This window comes from Lepidochelys kempii, chromosome 4 (assembly GCF_965140265.1).
Source record: "Lepidochelys kempii isolate rLepKem1 chromosome 4, rLepKem1.hap2, whole genome shotgun sequence".
In the NCBI taxonomy this organism is placed as follows: domain Eukaryota; kingdom Metazoa; phylum Chordata; order Testudines; family Cheloniidae; genus Lepidochelys; species Lepidochelys kempii.
In genome coordinates this window covers 105,496,831-105,511,106 of record NC_133259.1, presented here as the reverse complement: position 1 = coordinate 105,511,106, position 14,276 = coordinate 105,496,831, and positions in this window count along the sequence as shown.

Here is a 14,276-nt window from a genome sequence, read left to right as displayed (position 1 = left end):
GCAAAGCCATAGTTTCTATGTTTATCGGTTTGGTGTGCTTTTATTTAGTCCATCTTTACTGACCTGTTCAGAAGCTCCTTCTAGCCACATACCCAGCCTAAAGACACACTCTGGTCAGAATTTCTGATTTATTTCCATTTTTAAAAAATGGGGCTGGGGGTGATTTAGGGCAGGGGCCTGTCACCAGTAGTAGTTTTATCATTATTTCAGGCCAGGGAAGCCTTAGAGGATATTAATTGATTGGAAGTCCCAAAGTGGAGGAGGGAGCAGCTTTTCCAGGCTAGTGGTTGTATTCCATCTATTTGTGCAAAGGAGATTTTTCATTGTTCACTTACTGAACAGCATAGCGAGGTCTGGAGAGGGCTAGTAAGTTATAGGGGTGGCTATGAGAAGTTTGCCCTGCCCAGGGATAACACTGACCGTCTTGAGTTTCTCCTGTATAAATAATTCTCAAGAATTACCTGCCAGAGGGGGTAAAATTTGGGCAAATATTAACAGTATGCTGAACTAGAAGGCAGACCAGGTTCCCCCTCCTTCCTCTCCTCAGCCTGGACATCAGGACCAGGAGAAGTACTGATTTCCCAAGGGATTTCACTTGATACGTCCATTTGTTCTTTTAATTCAGACTATCTGGGACACTGCTGTAATGCTAGCATTGGTATAACTCTGTATGAGTCTACAGGGGTGGCAGAGTTACACAGAGAGCGGGATATGCACTCTTGCTTGCTAAGAATGTAATCCTGATTATCCTGAGTTTTTTAATAAGTGCAATTTTTTAATATTAAGTGCTAATTGCATGTTTAAATCCTGCCTCTCCCACACTTGGAATCCACCTTGGATCACATGTGGTATGGGAAGTGAGTGGGTAGAAGGACCAGAACAAACAGGCCTGGGAATTGTGGGTCAGCACTGGAGGATTAACTGAACATGACGTCAGCAACACATGCTTTAGCTACATCTTCACTGCAAAATGGACAGTTTGGAACATGCCTTAATATGAAACACAGGCTTTACTCCAGACCCGCAGCTGTACAAGAGTGCCCAAGTTTAAAACATATACAAGCATGAGTTTAAGGGTTTTATGTGTGGATGATAATGTGGTTAGGACTAAACCATGCGTAACAACATGGGTTAAGCCTGCAACTTAGACACATGGTTATTGGGACAGAAGATTTCAACTCTGATATCACACTCATATGCTGCTGTTTAAGAACAAATTCATTGGCTAATCAGAGCCCTCTCCTCTGATGGGCTTCCCCTGTCCACAGTATAAAAAGAAAGGGAAAACAGGCCTACAATTGTTGACTGATTGGTTTTCTTTTATCCTGCTCAAAAGCTCTTCAATTCTGGTCTGAAATAAAGCCATTTTGAAGAAGGGGAAGCTGAATGTTTCTGTTGTAACCTGCTGAGTTCATGCTCTGCCCTGGCTTGTTGCATCATTCTAGGGAGGAGCGGAAAGGTGTCTTTATAGAAAGAATGTGAAATGACACATACAGTAGGCAGCATGGCCTAGTGGTTAGAACACAGGTGCGGGAATCAGGAACTCTGATCTGATACTGGTTTCTATCACTAACTTGCTGCACGCTTGGCCAAGTCACTCAAGGTTGGTTTTTCTGAGAGGTGGACCATGCTAGCTCTGGCTGAGTTCAGTGGGAGTTGTGGGTGGCTAGTAACTCAACGAACCAGGTCCTTCACATCTCTGAGTCCCAGCTTCCCATCTACAAAAGGGAGATAGCACTTACCTACAGAGTGCTTTGAGGTTTGTTATAATACTGTGCACCATCCTCCGATGACAAGTTCTATCGTTAGGTAAAATATCATCCTTATATCACTCTCCACCTTCTCTGTGTTCAGTATTTTTGGGTCAGTTTAGTATCAATCTTCCCCTGTCACTCAGGCCCTGCCCCACCAATGAGCTTCAAGTAGAACTCATTTGTAGCTTTGACTCTTGTGAATTAACACAGCTAATCCAAATCCCTGCTGAGAAAGGACCTGATCCAAAGCCCACTGCAGTCAATTTCCAATGAAATAAGCTGTAGCTCATGAAAGCTTATGCTCTAATAATTCTGTTAGTCTCTAAGGTGCCACAAGTACTCCTGTTCTTTTTACTGAAGTCAATGGCAGCCCAAAGCCTTTATTCACAGAACAAGGTCACTCTGTCTCTGTGGATGTATTAGCCACTTGTAGCCTTCCAGTTCAGCAAATTAATGCAGTTCTGGTTAACTATAGCACATTCTGGGCCATCTGCCAGCTCATTCATTGAAAGTTCTGCCATGGACTGAAGGTATATATGGATATAACTTCCCAAGTTTTCGTCAAGAGCTGCTCGAAATCAAACAGGTATGTCATAGCAAGATTGTATTTTCACAGTTCTGAAGATTGGGCCTTATATAGGGGAGAATGTTTTCCTCATACCAGCATGGTAGAGCTGCTTCCTTTCATGAAAATGAGGTTTCTGGTCATGTATAACAAATGCTATATCAGCTGAGATCTGCTATGAAGATCAGGAAGGAGAATTTCAGCCATGAATCAGTGTATGTATTTCATCCCTGCATTTCAAGAAGAGAATGAGCCCCTTTGCTTTAGATGAACCAGTCTTAAATTGAATAGCACTGTGATGGGGGAATACAAATGCCCAGGAGAGGGCTAACAAGCTGCTGAGGTCTTAATCAGCTCTGACTCACTACACTGGCAGTAGGCAGCGGGCTGGAGGGAGGAGTTAATAGGGGACAGCTTAGCTCATTTGGGATCTGGCTGAGAGGGAAAGCAAAAGAGAAGAAGCCTAGCTGGCAGCAATTAGGGTTGGGGTGGGGAGTGAGTCCCCCCAAGGTTTTTGCTCAAAGTTTCAGGCTGTGGAGTAGGGGGGAGGGGGCATTGCCCCAACGCTTTTAAGCAGTGGACCTGCATGACATCAGTACTAGGGTTGCCAGTTTTGGTTGGGAGTATTCCTGGAGGTTTCATCACATGACATAATGCTTAATTAAAAAGTATTCTTTAATTCCTGGAGACTCCCGGACAATCCTGGAGGGTTGGCAACCCTAATCAGTACAGCTGCTGCCAGAGCAGTATGAAGGGTCGCTTCCACTGTACGGTCACAACACTAGTTAAATTTGACCCAGCCACCCCTCCATACAGACTTTGCCTCCTCCCAGAACTATCTGAAGTGATGTCGCTGCTGTCTGTGGCCAGGAACTAACTAGAGACTGCTGCCTGCCAGAGCCCCCCCTGAAAGAAGGTAGGCCTGATGCAGGACTCTGGGTGTGATGTGCTACCCGTGACTTGCCCCTTGCTGCTGCGTAAGACTGCTGCAGGTGGTGGCCTGCCTGAAGGGGGAGACGGCCCAATAAACCCTGTTTTGTGACTGAATGGGGCTACAGCAGTGGGTTGCTGCAGATCCAGGAGTAACACTGCCACAATCACTAAAATAAAAACAGCCTGTATCATGACTTGGCCCCAACAATATTGATACAAAATCATATATTAATTTATAGAACAGATTTTTTTCTCCCGTTGGCATCTTAAAAAGTTTTTAATCTCCCCAGGTCCTTCAATAATCCTGATAAAAAGTGGAATTACTGGTGGCCCTGACCTATTTGTTTCCTATCATATTAATCCTGAGCTACTTATACAGCACAATGGACCAAATTCCACTCACTCGCACCAGGGCCAGCCCAGACTATTGACCTTAGCGGCAGGATCAAGGTTTCACACTGCTTTTCCCTTGAACTCCTGTGGAGCTGATTCATCAGTTTATCCTAGAAATAATCTTATCCAACTAATGAACAATTAATGATGAGAAAATAACTCAGGAGAATCGTGCGGTGGCATGTGCTGAAAGATACACTGAAATGACTGTATTTTGCTCTGCAGGGGGAGAGTGTTTCTTCTCCAGAACAATCACAACACAGAAAGGGGAAAACAAAGCAGGTAAGTGTCACATATTCGTTCATTTCAAGTTGATTTTTTTGGGTCCTGTAGAAATGTCTGATGGGTGGCTCTGTAAGCTGCCCGGCCTTTCACCCTCACATTCTAACGATTTTGATGGTCTGGATTGAAATCTTAGCAGCATCTGTCCCATTTATTATTATTACAGACAAAACCACAGCATCTAAGGAAGGTGGGGCAGTGGAATTCCTTCAGTGTATATATTGCACCTTAGCCCAAGCCCATTGTCAATAAATGGAAAGACTCCCAGTGATTACAATGGGCTTTGGAGCTGGCAATCACTGAAATGCCCTGACAGTTGTTCTAGGAGAATCCACAGGAGATTGCTGAGTGTCGCCTCTTTTGCAACCAGCTGCAGCACTGCATGCTGCAGGAATTAGCAAAAGGGTGTCCATGGACAGGGCCGGCTCCAGCTTTCTTGCTGCCCCAAGCGGTGAAGGGAAAAAAAACCACCAAAAACCCGATTGAGCTTCCGCCGAAGAGGAAGGGAGGGAATGAAGGCCCGGATGTGCCCCCCAATAACGGACGGAGTGCTGCCCCTTTCTATTGGCTGCCCCAGGCACCTCCTTCCTTCGTTGGTGCCTGGAGCGGGCCCTGTCCATAGGGCTGTATGGGGCACATTTTCAGAAGTGTGCCTGTATCTGAGTTTTGCACAATGGGTTTTTGGGATGCAAACAAGAAATCTTAAGCAAAACTTGGCCAGCTTGCACAATTAGTGGTGCTTTAACTGCAAAATATTCAGAATTGTGTACTTTCTCCTCTCGGCTCCGGCACCCCACCCCTTCTCTTTATTACCTTGAAATGAATTCTTCTTAGCATGTGCACAACATGCCTCGGGTGGTACGTGACTAGGATTCATCACCAAATTTGTTTTGCTGGTTGGATCATTAGCTTTCCTGGCTCGGGCCAGGTACTGATGGGGAGTGCGACGTGAATGCTGATCTCTGCCCCCTTTAAAACCAATTTAAGACACACATATAAACTTAAGACTCTCTTCTTGCCTTTCCCTCCCCTCTCCAGTCTGCCCCCAGCATTGCCAACTTAGCTATGAGTTCACATATGATTTTCTAAACAAAAGATTAATTTTTCTTACTCTTTCTTGAAGGTGCAGATTCTTACCCTGACCCTAGCTTCCTGTTGAAGGGCCTGATCCAAAGTCCGTTGAAATTAATAGAAAGATTCACATTAACTTCTATGGGATTTGGAACAAGCCCAAAATTCACAGGAATCTCACTTGTCCCAGTGCTTTTTCTAAGCTATCTGTATGTGTTGATTTTAAACTTCCTGAGATTGGATCACAGCAAAGAGAGAGAATGTTATCAGATAAACCTAGCACAAAAGAGCAAAGGCCTGTGGCTGAAGACATAATGGTTAGTTAAATAGAGAGATAAGCCTTTTCTTTTTACATATGACTATAGGTTCTGGTAGCCAGTCTGAATCTGTTTGACTGGAGCTGCAAGGAGCATTGTTTTTGTCCTTTTCTAAGATACGAATATTTTTCTTTTGAAGCAGATGTATTTGAGAAATTTGAGCCCCCCAACCTTATATATTGGGGGCTGCAGGAGACCTTTGCTCTGGCAAATGGTAAGATAAGAATTCCAGAAGACAAGTGTATGTTTGACTTTTCCCTTGTTGGTTTTATTGCAGATTTTTCCCCTGGGGTATGTTTCATAAAACACTATCTAGAAAGGTATATGACTAAATCCATAAAGTTTTATAAAGGGCCGGCTCTACTGTTTTTGCCACCCCAAGCAGTGAAAAAAACTGTCCCTGCCGAATTGCTGCTGTGGCTGGCAGGAGAGAGAGAAGCTGCTGCCGAATTGCCGCCGCCAGAGAAACTCTGCCGCCCCTTTCTGACTGCCGCCCCAAGCACCTGCTTGGAGCGCTGGTGCCTGGAGCAGGCCCTGGTTTTATAGTCTGCCACTGAAAACCTTGTGAGCAAAGCAAATGGTCACTAGACCAAGATGCATCACCTGCCCTTGTAAATCAGGGAAGTGTGTGAGAGAGGAAACTTAATGAGGAAATCCACAGCAAAACTGTCCAAAAATATTATGCTGATACTGGCACAGACTGATTCCTGAGCCCTGGTCTACATCATAAACTGACCCTGGTATAAATACATCGCTCAGTGGTGTAGAAATTCCACACCCGTGAGCAGCGCAGTTATACCAGCATAACCCTTGGTGTAGACAGTGCTATGTTAACGGGAGGGTTTCTCTCATTGACATAGCTACTGCCTCTTGGGGAGGTGGATTACCTACGCTGACAGGAGAAGCTCTTCCGTCGGCGTAGGTACCGTCTTCACTAAGCGCTACCATGGCACAGCCGCACCAGCGCAGTACTGTAAGTGTAGACAAGCCCTTAGTTACTTAAGTGCTGTGTGTGCTCATAAAAGGCTCAAGTCCGAATACTAATGTTCCAGTCTCCTCAGCAACAAGATTCCCCTTCCAGTAATCCACGCCCCCCCCCCCCGCCCCGGTATGGGCTGTGCTACCCTTGTCTTCTGCTATTCTATAGGTTACGATGAAAGAAGCACTCAAATCAACTACTGAGGTGATCTTCCTTAGCAATTTCTGTTGTCCCAGGGAGGGCTATCAGATGAGTCTGAGAGGCACGATAGAGCTGCTGCTGAGCCTGGTGGTTATGAAGGCCAGACATGAAGTCCTACATAATGAGGAGGTTCAGTGACAGTCATTGTCTTCCCCTATAGCAGATTCAGTGTGTCTGGTTGTGATGTAGCTAACAGAAGCCAGTTTGAATTAGAATGACCGCTTACGAGACTATGTTACACACGGATCTCCTTTTGGATCTGGTAAAATAAGATACTAAAGACAAGTAGATCTTGGATGTCAAATTTTACATTGCATACAGATATCACTATGAAACTGTTAGATACCAATTTTAACTGGACATGTCACAGGGTGCAGTCCCAGCGTGTAACCCCCACAGGGCAATGCAGCCACCCTGCCTCAATTTCCCCTCCTGGAGCTCTCACTAATTCTTCCAGTCGTCAGCTCAGTTCAGTTGCTGAGGTGACTTAGCCCCTCCAGCTAAGTCACAAGAGTCCACTCCTTCTGAAGTATCAAAGTCTAATAAAACAGACAACCAACCAGTCTTTTGCCCTAGGCTTAAGCTGTGCACAGCCCATCCTGCTCCAAAGGTTTGTCTTCCGCTCACCTTTACCCCCTCTTCAGCCTGTCCTCTGGGCTCAAAATTCTTTCCCTCTTGGGATAGGGACTCCACAACTCTCCTTCTTGGGGCTGTATAGTGGGACCTACCCTTGTGCTCTTTGATGGGCCCAGCCTGGGAACCTTAACCAATGGGGCTGCCTGGCCACAATAGCCAGGGCCCAGTTGTAGGGGTGAGTGGGCAGGCAGGGCAGTCATCGTGGGCACCAGACTGATATGCTGCTCAAGATTTTTTTTTTAATCCACTCCAATTGGTCAGATTGATTTTTGATTATTTTTTTTTTATTGCTTAGCAGCTAGGGGCGGGTGGGCTGGAAACATTTTCCACCCTGGCCAGCAAAACAGCTAGGGCTGCTCTGCTTACGGCCACATGCTGCTCTGCTTCTTTCCCCAGGGCTTCTTCCTACACTTGCTGCCTGCCTGCTCTTCTCTTGCATACTAACTCCCAGGCTCCTCTCTCTTCCCTCCTGGTGTCACTTTCAAGTCTCTTTTTAGCGCTCTATGCTATGCTCAAACCTCTCCCTTGGGATAAGGCATCAGACAGCAGTCTCCTGCTACTTGGCTCTCCCATTTCCCTGGCCCACATGCTGCCTTTTTATCTGGCTCAACTCACCCGACTTTGTCACATGGTTTACTCATTTCCTCCATCTGGGAAAGTGGACTAAATCTGGGGCAGGCACAGCTGACCCCAACCCCTTAATACAGTACAGGTGATGCTTTAGCCATCTAGCATAACCCCTAAGGATCCCTTACTGTATGTAAGGGAGCAGTATGACTGCTCAGAGCTCCGGTACGAAACTGTAGAAAAACCTGAGTGTCTCTGGATTAAGTTTAGAAGTGTGTGCAACAAGAGTGATGTAGTGGTGGGAGTCTGCTATAGACCACCGGACCAGGGGGATGAGGTAGATGAGGCTTTCTTCCGGCAGCTCACGGAAGCTACTAGATCGCATGCCTTGATTCTCATGGGTGACTTTAATTTTCCTGATATCTGCTGGGAGAGCAATACAGCAGTGCATAGACAATCCAGGAAGTTTTTGGAAAGCGTAGGGGACAATTTCCTGGTGCAAGTGCTAGAGGAGCCAACTAGGGGGGGCGCTTTTCTTGACCTGCTGCTCACAAACCGGGTAGAATTAGTGGGGGAAGCAAAAGTGGATGGGAATCTGGGAGGCAGTGACCATGAGTTGGTTGAGTTCAGGATCCTGACGCAGGGAAGAAAGGTAAGCAGCAGGATACGGACCCTGGACTTCAGGAAAGCAGACTTCGACTCCCTCAGGGAACGGATGGCCAGGATCCCCTGGGGGACTAACTTGAAGGGGAAAGGAGTCCAGGAGAGCTGGCTGTATTTCAAGGAATCCCTGTTGAGGTTACAGGGACAAACCATCCCGATGAGTCGAAAGAATAGTAAATATGGCAGGCGACCAGCTTGGCTTAATGGTGAAATCCTAGCGGATCTTAAACATAAAAAAGAAGCTTACAAGAAGTGGAAGGTTGGACATATGACCAGGGAAGAGTATAAAAATATTGCTCGGGCATGTAGGAATGATATCAGGAGGGCCAAATCGCACCTGGAGCTGCAGCTAGCAAGAGATGTCAAGAGTAACAATAAGGGTTTCTTCAGGTATGTTGGCAACAAGAAGAAAGCCAAGGAAAGTGTGGGCCCCTTACTGAATGAGGGAGGCAACCTAGTGACAGAGGATGTGGAAAAAGCTAATGTACTCAATGCTTTTTTTGCCTCTGTCTTCGCTAACAAGGTCAGCTCCCAGACTGCTGCGCTGGGCATCACAAAATGGGGAAGAGATGGCCAGCCCTCTGTGGAGATAGAGGTGGTTAGGGACTATTTAGAAAAGCTGGACATGCACAAGTCCATGGGGCCGGACGAGTTGCATCCGAGAGTGCTGAAGGAATTGGCGGCTGTGATTGCAGAGCCATTGGCCATTATCTTTGAAAACTCGTGGCGAACGGGGGAAGTCCTGGATGACTGGAAAAAGGCTAATGTAGTGCCAATCTTTAAAAAAGGGAAGAAGGAGGATCCTGGGAACTACAGGCCAGTCAGCCTCACCTCAGTCCCTGGAAAAACCTGAGCTCTAGCGTCTACTACAGCCAGGCCAGCCAGCCTAGGTTTGAAACACTACCAGACTTGGGTGAGAGGATTTTGTGTGTGGATGGGAGGGGGGGTTAACACAATGCTTCCATTAACTCCGCAGTGAAGCCATACCCTATCCATTTGACACAGTTACTAAATGTATTTGGTTTGGATGTCCCAGGGCTGCAATTCTTAACTCTAGCACAGTTTTTAGATGTATAAAATCCAGCATTGTAAGCCAAAGCATTGAAGGAATTCTGCTGTGATTTGCCAGTAAATGCAGTCAAAGGGCAGTTTGTGCAGATCTCTTCAGCTTTGTTATTTGGACCTAATTTTTCAATATAGTCTCACATTTTGCACATTCAAATAATTGTGGGATTAACTAATGTGGATATCTATGAGGGCAATTAGATGCCTAAATACCTGTTTTTAACCTACAAGTCATTTATGACCACACGTGGCTGCAAAAATTGCAGCTGCAAGAGGGAGGCTGTTTTTTAACAAAACAGACCCTTTAACATTAGTCTAATATATGACAAGAGAGTCGAACACATCATAATTGAATGATAATGATTAGTTTGGACGACCGAAATGGTTTAGTATTGCTCGTAAATCAAGCTGTATATCTCCCCTGCTAACTAGGTTTAAGCATAGGATGGATAATAAAGCATTTAGTTTATTGGCCTCATAATTATGCACACTTATTTTTATTACTGCATTCCGTTAAACAGTATGCTGTGCAAAGCATTTTCCATCTCTAGTATCTATGCATGTACGTCAAACATTGTCATAACTTGATCTTCTGACATGTATAGACATTTATTACAGTAATTTCTATGTGCTTGCTTCTTGCTGTTTTGTTTGAGTTTATATCTGCTCCAAATACTGGTGCAATAAAGTTTTGACCCTTTCTAGTGCAAACAATATTTGATAAAGTTACAAGAAAGGCCACATAAAAATTATGGGCACAATAAAAGGACGGATTATGCAGCTTTTCTGTTTGCTGGGTCTCTTCCCTGCTCTCTCAAGCTGCCATTCAAGGGTGGCAATGGGCCCCCGTTCACCTCAGAGGAAATGGCGAGAAGCACTGGCAGCTCGGATGTTCCTTCGTGATGGATGAGCGATAAAGGTAGATGAGCGATAAAGAGCGATAACGGACACAGCTAGACATGAACAAATCAGAGAAGGGAACGGGAAGAGGAAAGTTGGGGACAAGAGCAGGGATAGAAGAGAGCCTGGAGAGTTGAGGCGTTTTGACTAAACAATGAAGATTAAGTGATAAAAGAGCCAAATTTATAAAGGTGCAGACAGACACCTAGTGGGCTTTACAAAGTGCTTTTACAGCATAAGAACCTAGGTCCCACTGAAAGGCCAGGAGAGTTAGGCACCTAATTCACCAATGTGCTTTTGAAAATCCTAATAGATTTACTTGGGGGACTTATTATGGTGTGTGTACAGCACCTGATTAGGCACCTTGCCATTAAGTGGAATTCACAACCTCGAGATAGATGCCTTGGCTCCCCATCCAAGGAGAGTTAGGTGCCTAACAAAGCAATTCACAGACGCAAGCACACTAAATGGAGAGCCACTTAAGCTAGCAAATAGGAAATGCTGAGCAGAAGGGTACAGCCTAAGGCACACCCAACTCTCAAAGGGAGTTAGGCCACCAACTTTGGGCTGCAGGGAGATTCCTTCCTCCATTGGGGATTCGCAGCCGTTATCCCTTTCCTGGCATTAGGTGCCTAAATCAGGTCACTCTTTTCTCAAGTGAAAGCAAAGAGGAGGTGGGGTGCCCAATTTTACCCAAGAGCCCAGTGGTTAGCACATTCACCCCAGGATGTGGGAGACCTGGGCAGGGGTGTCAGAATAGGGGGAGCCAAGAGGAGATGGCACATTCACTTTTCGCCACAGGCCCAGCCCCCTGCCCCTCCTGTGCCTCCTTCCCCCGAGGTCCCACCCCCTGGCCAGTCCCAAAGCCGGAGCCCGGCCTGGGTAAGACCAGTCCAGGGAGCCTGGGCAGTTGAGGGGAGCTGCAGACCCTCCACCTGTGGACTCTCCACCTGCCCAGGGTGGGGAGGTCCCAAGAGCAGCCCCTGAACTGTGTCCCCGCCCCCTGTGTCCACTGCCCAGGGCAGATGGATGGTCTGCAGCTTCCCACAACTGCCTGGGTGGCTCTTACCTATGGCCTGGCAGTGGGTCTTTGGCCCCCGAGACCCTGCTTCCAGGCCAGGCTGGAAGCCAAAGCCAGGTCGGGGTAAGAGCCACACGGGCAGCTGTGGGGAGCCCCAGACCTACCACCTTCCCTGGAGGGGGGTGCCCTGGGCGTGGGAACACAGGCTGGGGGCTGCTTTTGGGACACCCCTCCCCGACCAGCTCTGGCTTGACCAGGGGGACAGGGCCTCCACGAGAAGAGGAGGGGAGGGGGCAGGGCCTCATCCTCCCCCACTTTTAGAAAGAATCCATCACCCCTGGGCTTGAGTTCCAGTCCCTGCTCCTTTGAATACTGGAGGCTAAAGCAGCTGCTGAAGATGTCTACCAGATCGGGCCCTCCAAGCAAGCCAGAGCGGGGGATACTTAGCCTGTGAATCTGCTGCGGCTTAAGTGTGAGTTAGGCACAGAGTTGCTCAGTGATCTCAGGATTGAGGGTGTGGGCATGTGCACCAGCAGACATGGAGGTGCCCTGGGAACTTTACTGGCAGAAACATAGACTGGGTAATTTAGGCACCTACAGCATTAGGCAGAAGCTGCGCGGGAGTATTGAGGATCTAAATTTTGGATTCAGGTACCAAAAGTGGCATTTAGGTGCCTATGTTCCCCCTTGTGAATCTGGTCCAAGGTGCCACAATCTGCATCTTTAGGCCTCTAAATATCTTTGTAATTCTGCTCCAAAATGACCATGAATGTAATATGGGATTTTCATAAGTGCTCAACTGGTGAAGGAACACAATGCCCTTTGAAAATCAATAGGATTTACATGCTACTGAAAACCATATGCCTAGCAATATCTGCAATAAAATACTTGAACTGCATTATTTATATCCTTGTCATCAATATTTATTTTGATATCCTATACATCATACTACTTCCTGCATGAAAGCCAAGTGTGGTGTAAATGTCTAACAAAAGCAGGCTTATGGGAGTGCAATCACTACTTGACATGAGTTCTGTGCAAGGCATATACTGTAAATGCACAGAGGCTGGAAGTACGGAAGATATGCTGTTTTATTCTGCATCAGGTTCAGACACGTTGCTCCCGATTCACATTTTCACTAAAATCCCTTAACACTGCAGCATACAAAGGGCCTTAAAGTTTATTTGTGCCTAGAGTGGTATAAAGGGGCCTTAGAGCATCTAGATGGGTCAGGAATTAGGTTGCCTGGGGCTGCTTTAATGCACTCTAACTTGCAAGTGTAGCCAAGCCCTACGACTCAGGCCCTTGGTCTTCACTCCCAAGATTTTGCATAGTCCCAGTCCTGTTTACATATCTGTCCTACTACACTCTTGCTCATGTACTACGTTCAGTCTACTCTTCCAGGACTGCATAGCCTTTAGGCACCTTCTCTCACTCAGGATTTGGGGCTATTTTCCATGCTGTTCTCTGTCTGGGCCATCTCCTTCTGCCCAGCGCACTAAATAGTCTTGCTCTCATCCAAGATCCCCTTTAAAAACTCGTACTTGCCTGCTTGTAAAATGGCATGGATCTCAATGGTGCCATACAAGTATTAAGAAATGTTTCATATGTATGAAATTTATTTAATTTCAAATATAAATATACAAAAGTGTTAGCATCGCTGGGCCTAATTTTCATGTATGCTTATGTGTAACTACACACTCCAAAACACACACAGAATTGTATGCTTAAAGTTCATCCCCACGCAAATTAGGAGATAGCATAGTCCAGTGGCTAGGGCCACTGAGAACACCTGAATTCTGGGTCTACTCTGCCACTAACTCACCCTGTGACCCTAGGTAATTCACATGAGTGAATTTTCAGCATGTCCTTTAATTTTTGGGTGTCTGATTTGAGGCACCTGTGGCCTATTTTGCAGAAGTGGGGAGCACCTGCAATATACATTGATTATAACTGACTTTATTTGTGTAAATCTAGGTCTTAATTTCTCTGTATTTCAATTAAACCATCTGTAAATTGGATATAATTGTCCATGTTTCTGCTAATAATAGGAATTCCTATCTCTTATTTAGCACTTTTCATCCATAGAGCTCAAAGGTCTTTACAAAGAAGGTCAGTATCATTATCTCCATGTTTCAGCTGGGGAAACTAAGGCACACAGCAGTGACGTGACTTACCCAAGGTCATACAGCTGGCAAGCAGCCGAGCTGGGAATTGAAACCACATCTCCTCAGTTATAGCCCTGTGCCCTATTCATTAGGCAACACTCCCTTTTATCAAAGTTCTTTGACATTATTGTTATCATTAGCTATGGCTAACTGGCCATTTGCAGATACAGACACCCATTTGCCTACTCCTTTGTTGTAACTGTGCACAAATTAGATGCACAATTGTGCACCCATTTTGGAAAAATCAGGTCTCTAATACCTTGCCATGTTTTCATTTTTATTTTGCTGCAGGTGATGTTAAGTTGAAACCAATAGAAAGATAGGAAAGAAACCTCAGACCTGGTTATGCATGTTACTATTTGAGTGATAGAACATTGCTAGAAGCAGCTATGTTTGTGATGGATTATTGTTCTCTCTCTCACACACACACACTTTATTTTCTAGTATGAAATGAAGTTAGGTTAGTAACTTGTTTTTGGTGCTATATTTCTGAGCTCTTTCAGCACTCTTTATCCAACTTAAATCTTAAAAATGGGTTATACAAAATATAAACTTGAAGAATTCTATTCTCTGCTCTAATTTGGGAAAACTGCTTTTAAATATAACTCAATCGATAATTTTCCATTTCAGACTTAATATTTTCTGCAACTACTCAGTTTTCTCTCTTTAAAAAAATCCCCCAACTGCTGGTTGTCTAGGTTTTATAATAGTAATAACTTTCCAAAAATCAGTTATTATCACAAGTAAAGGACAATAACTTA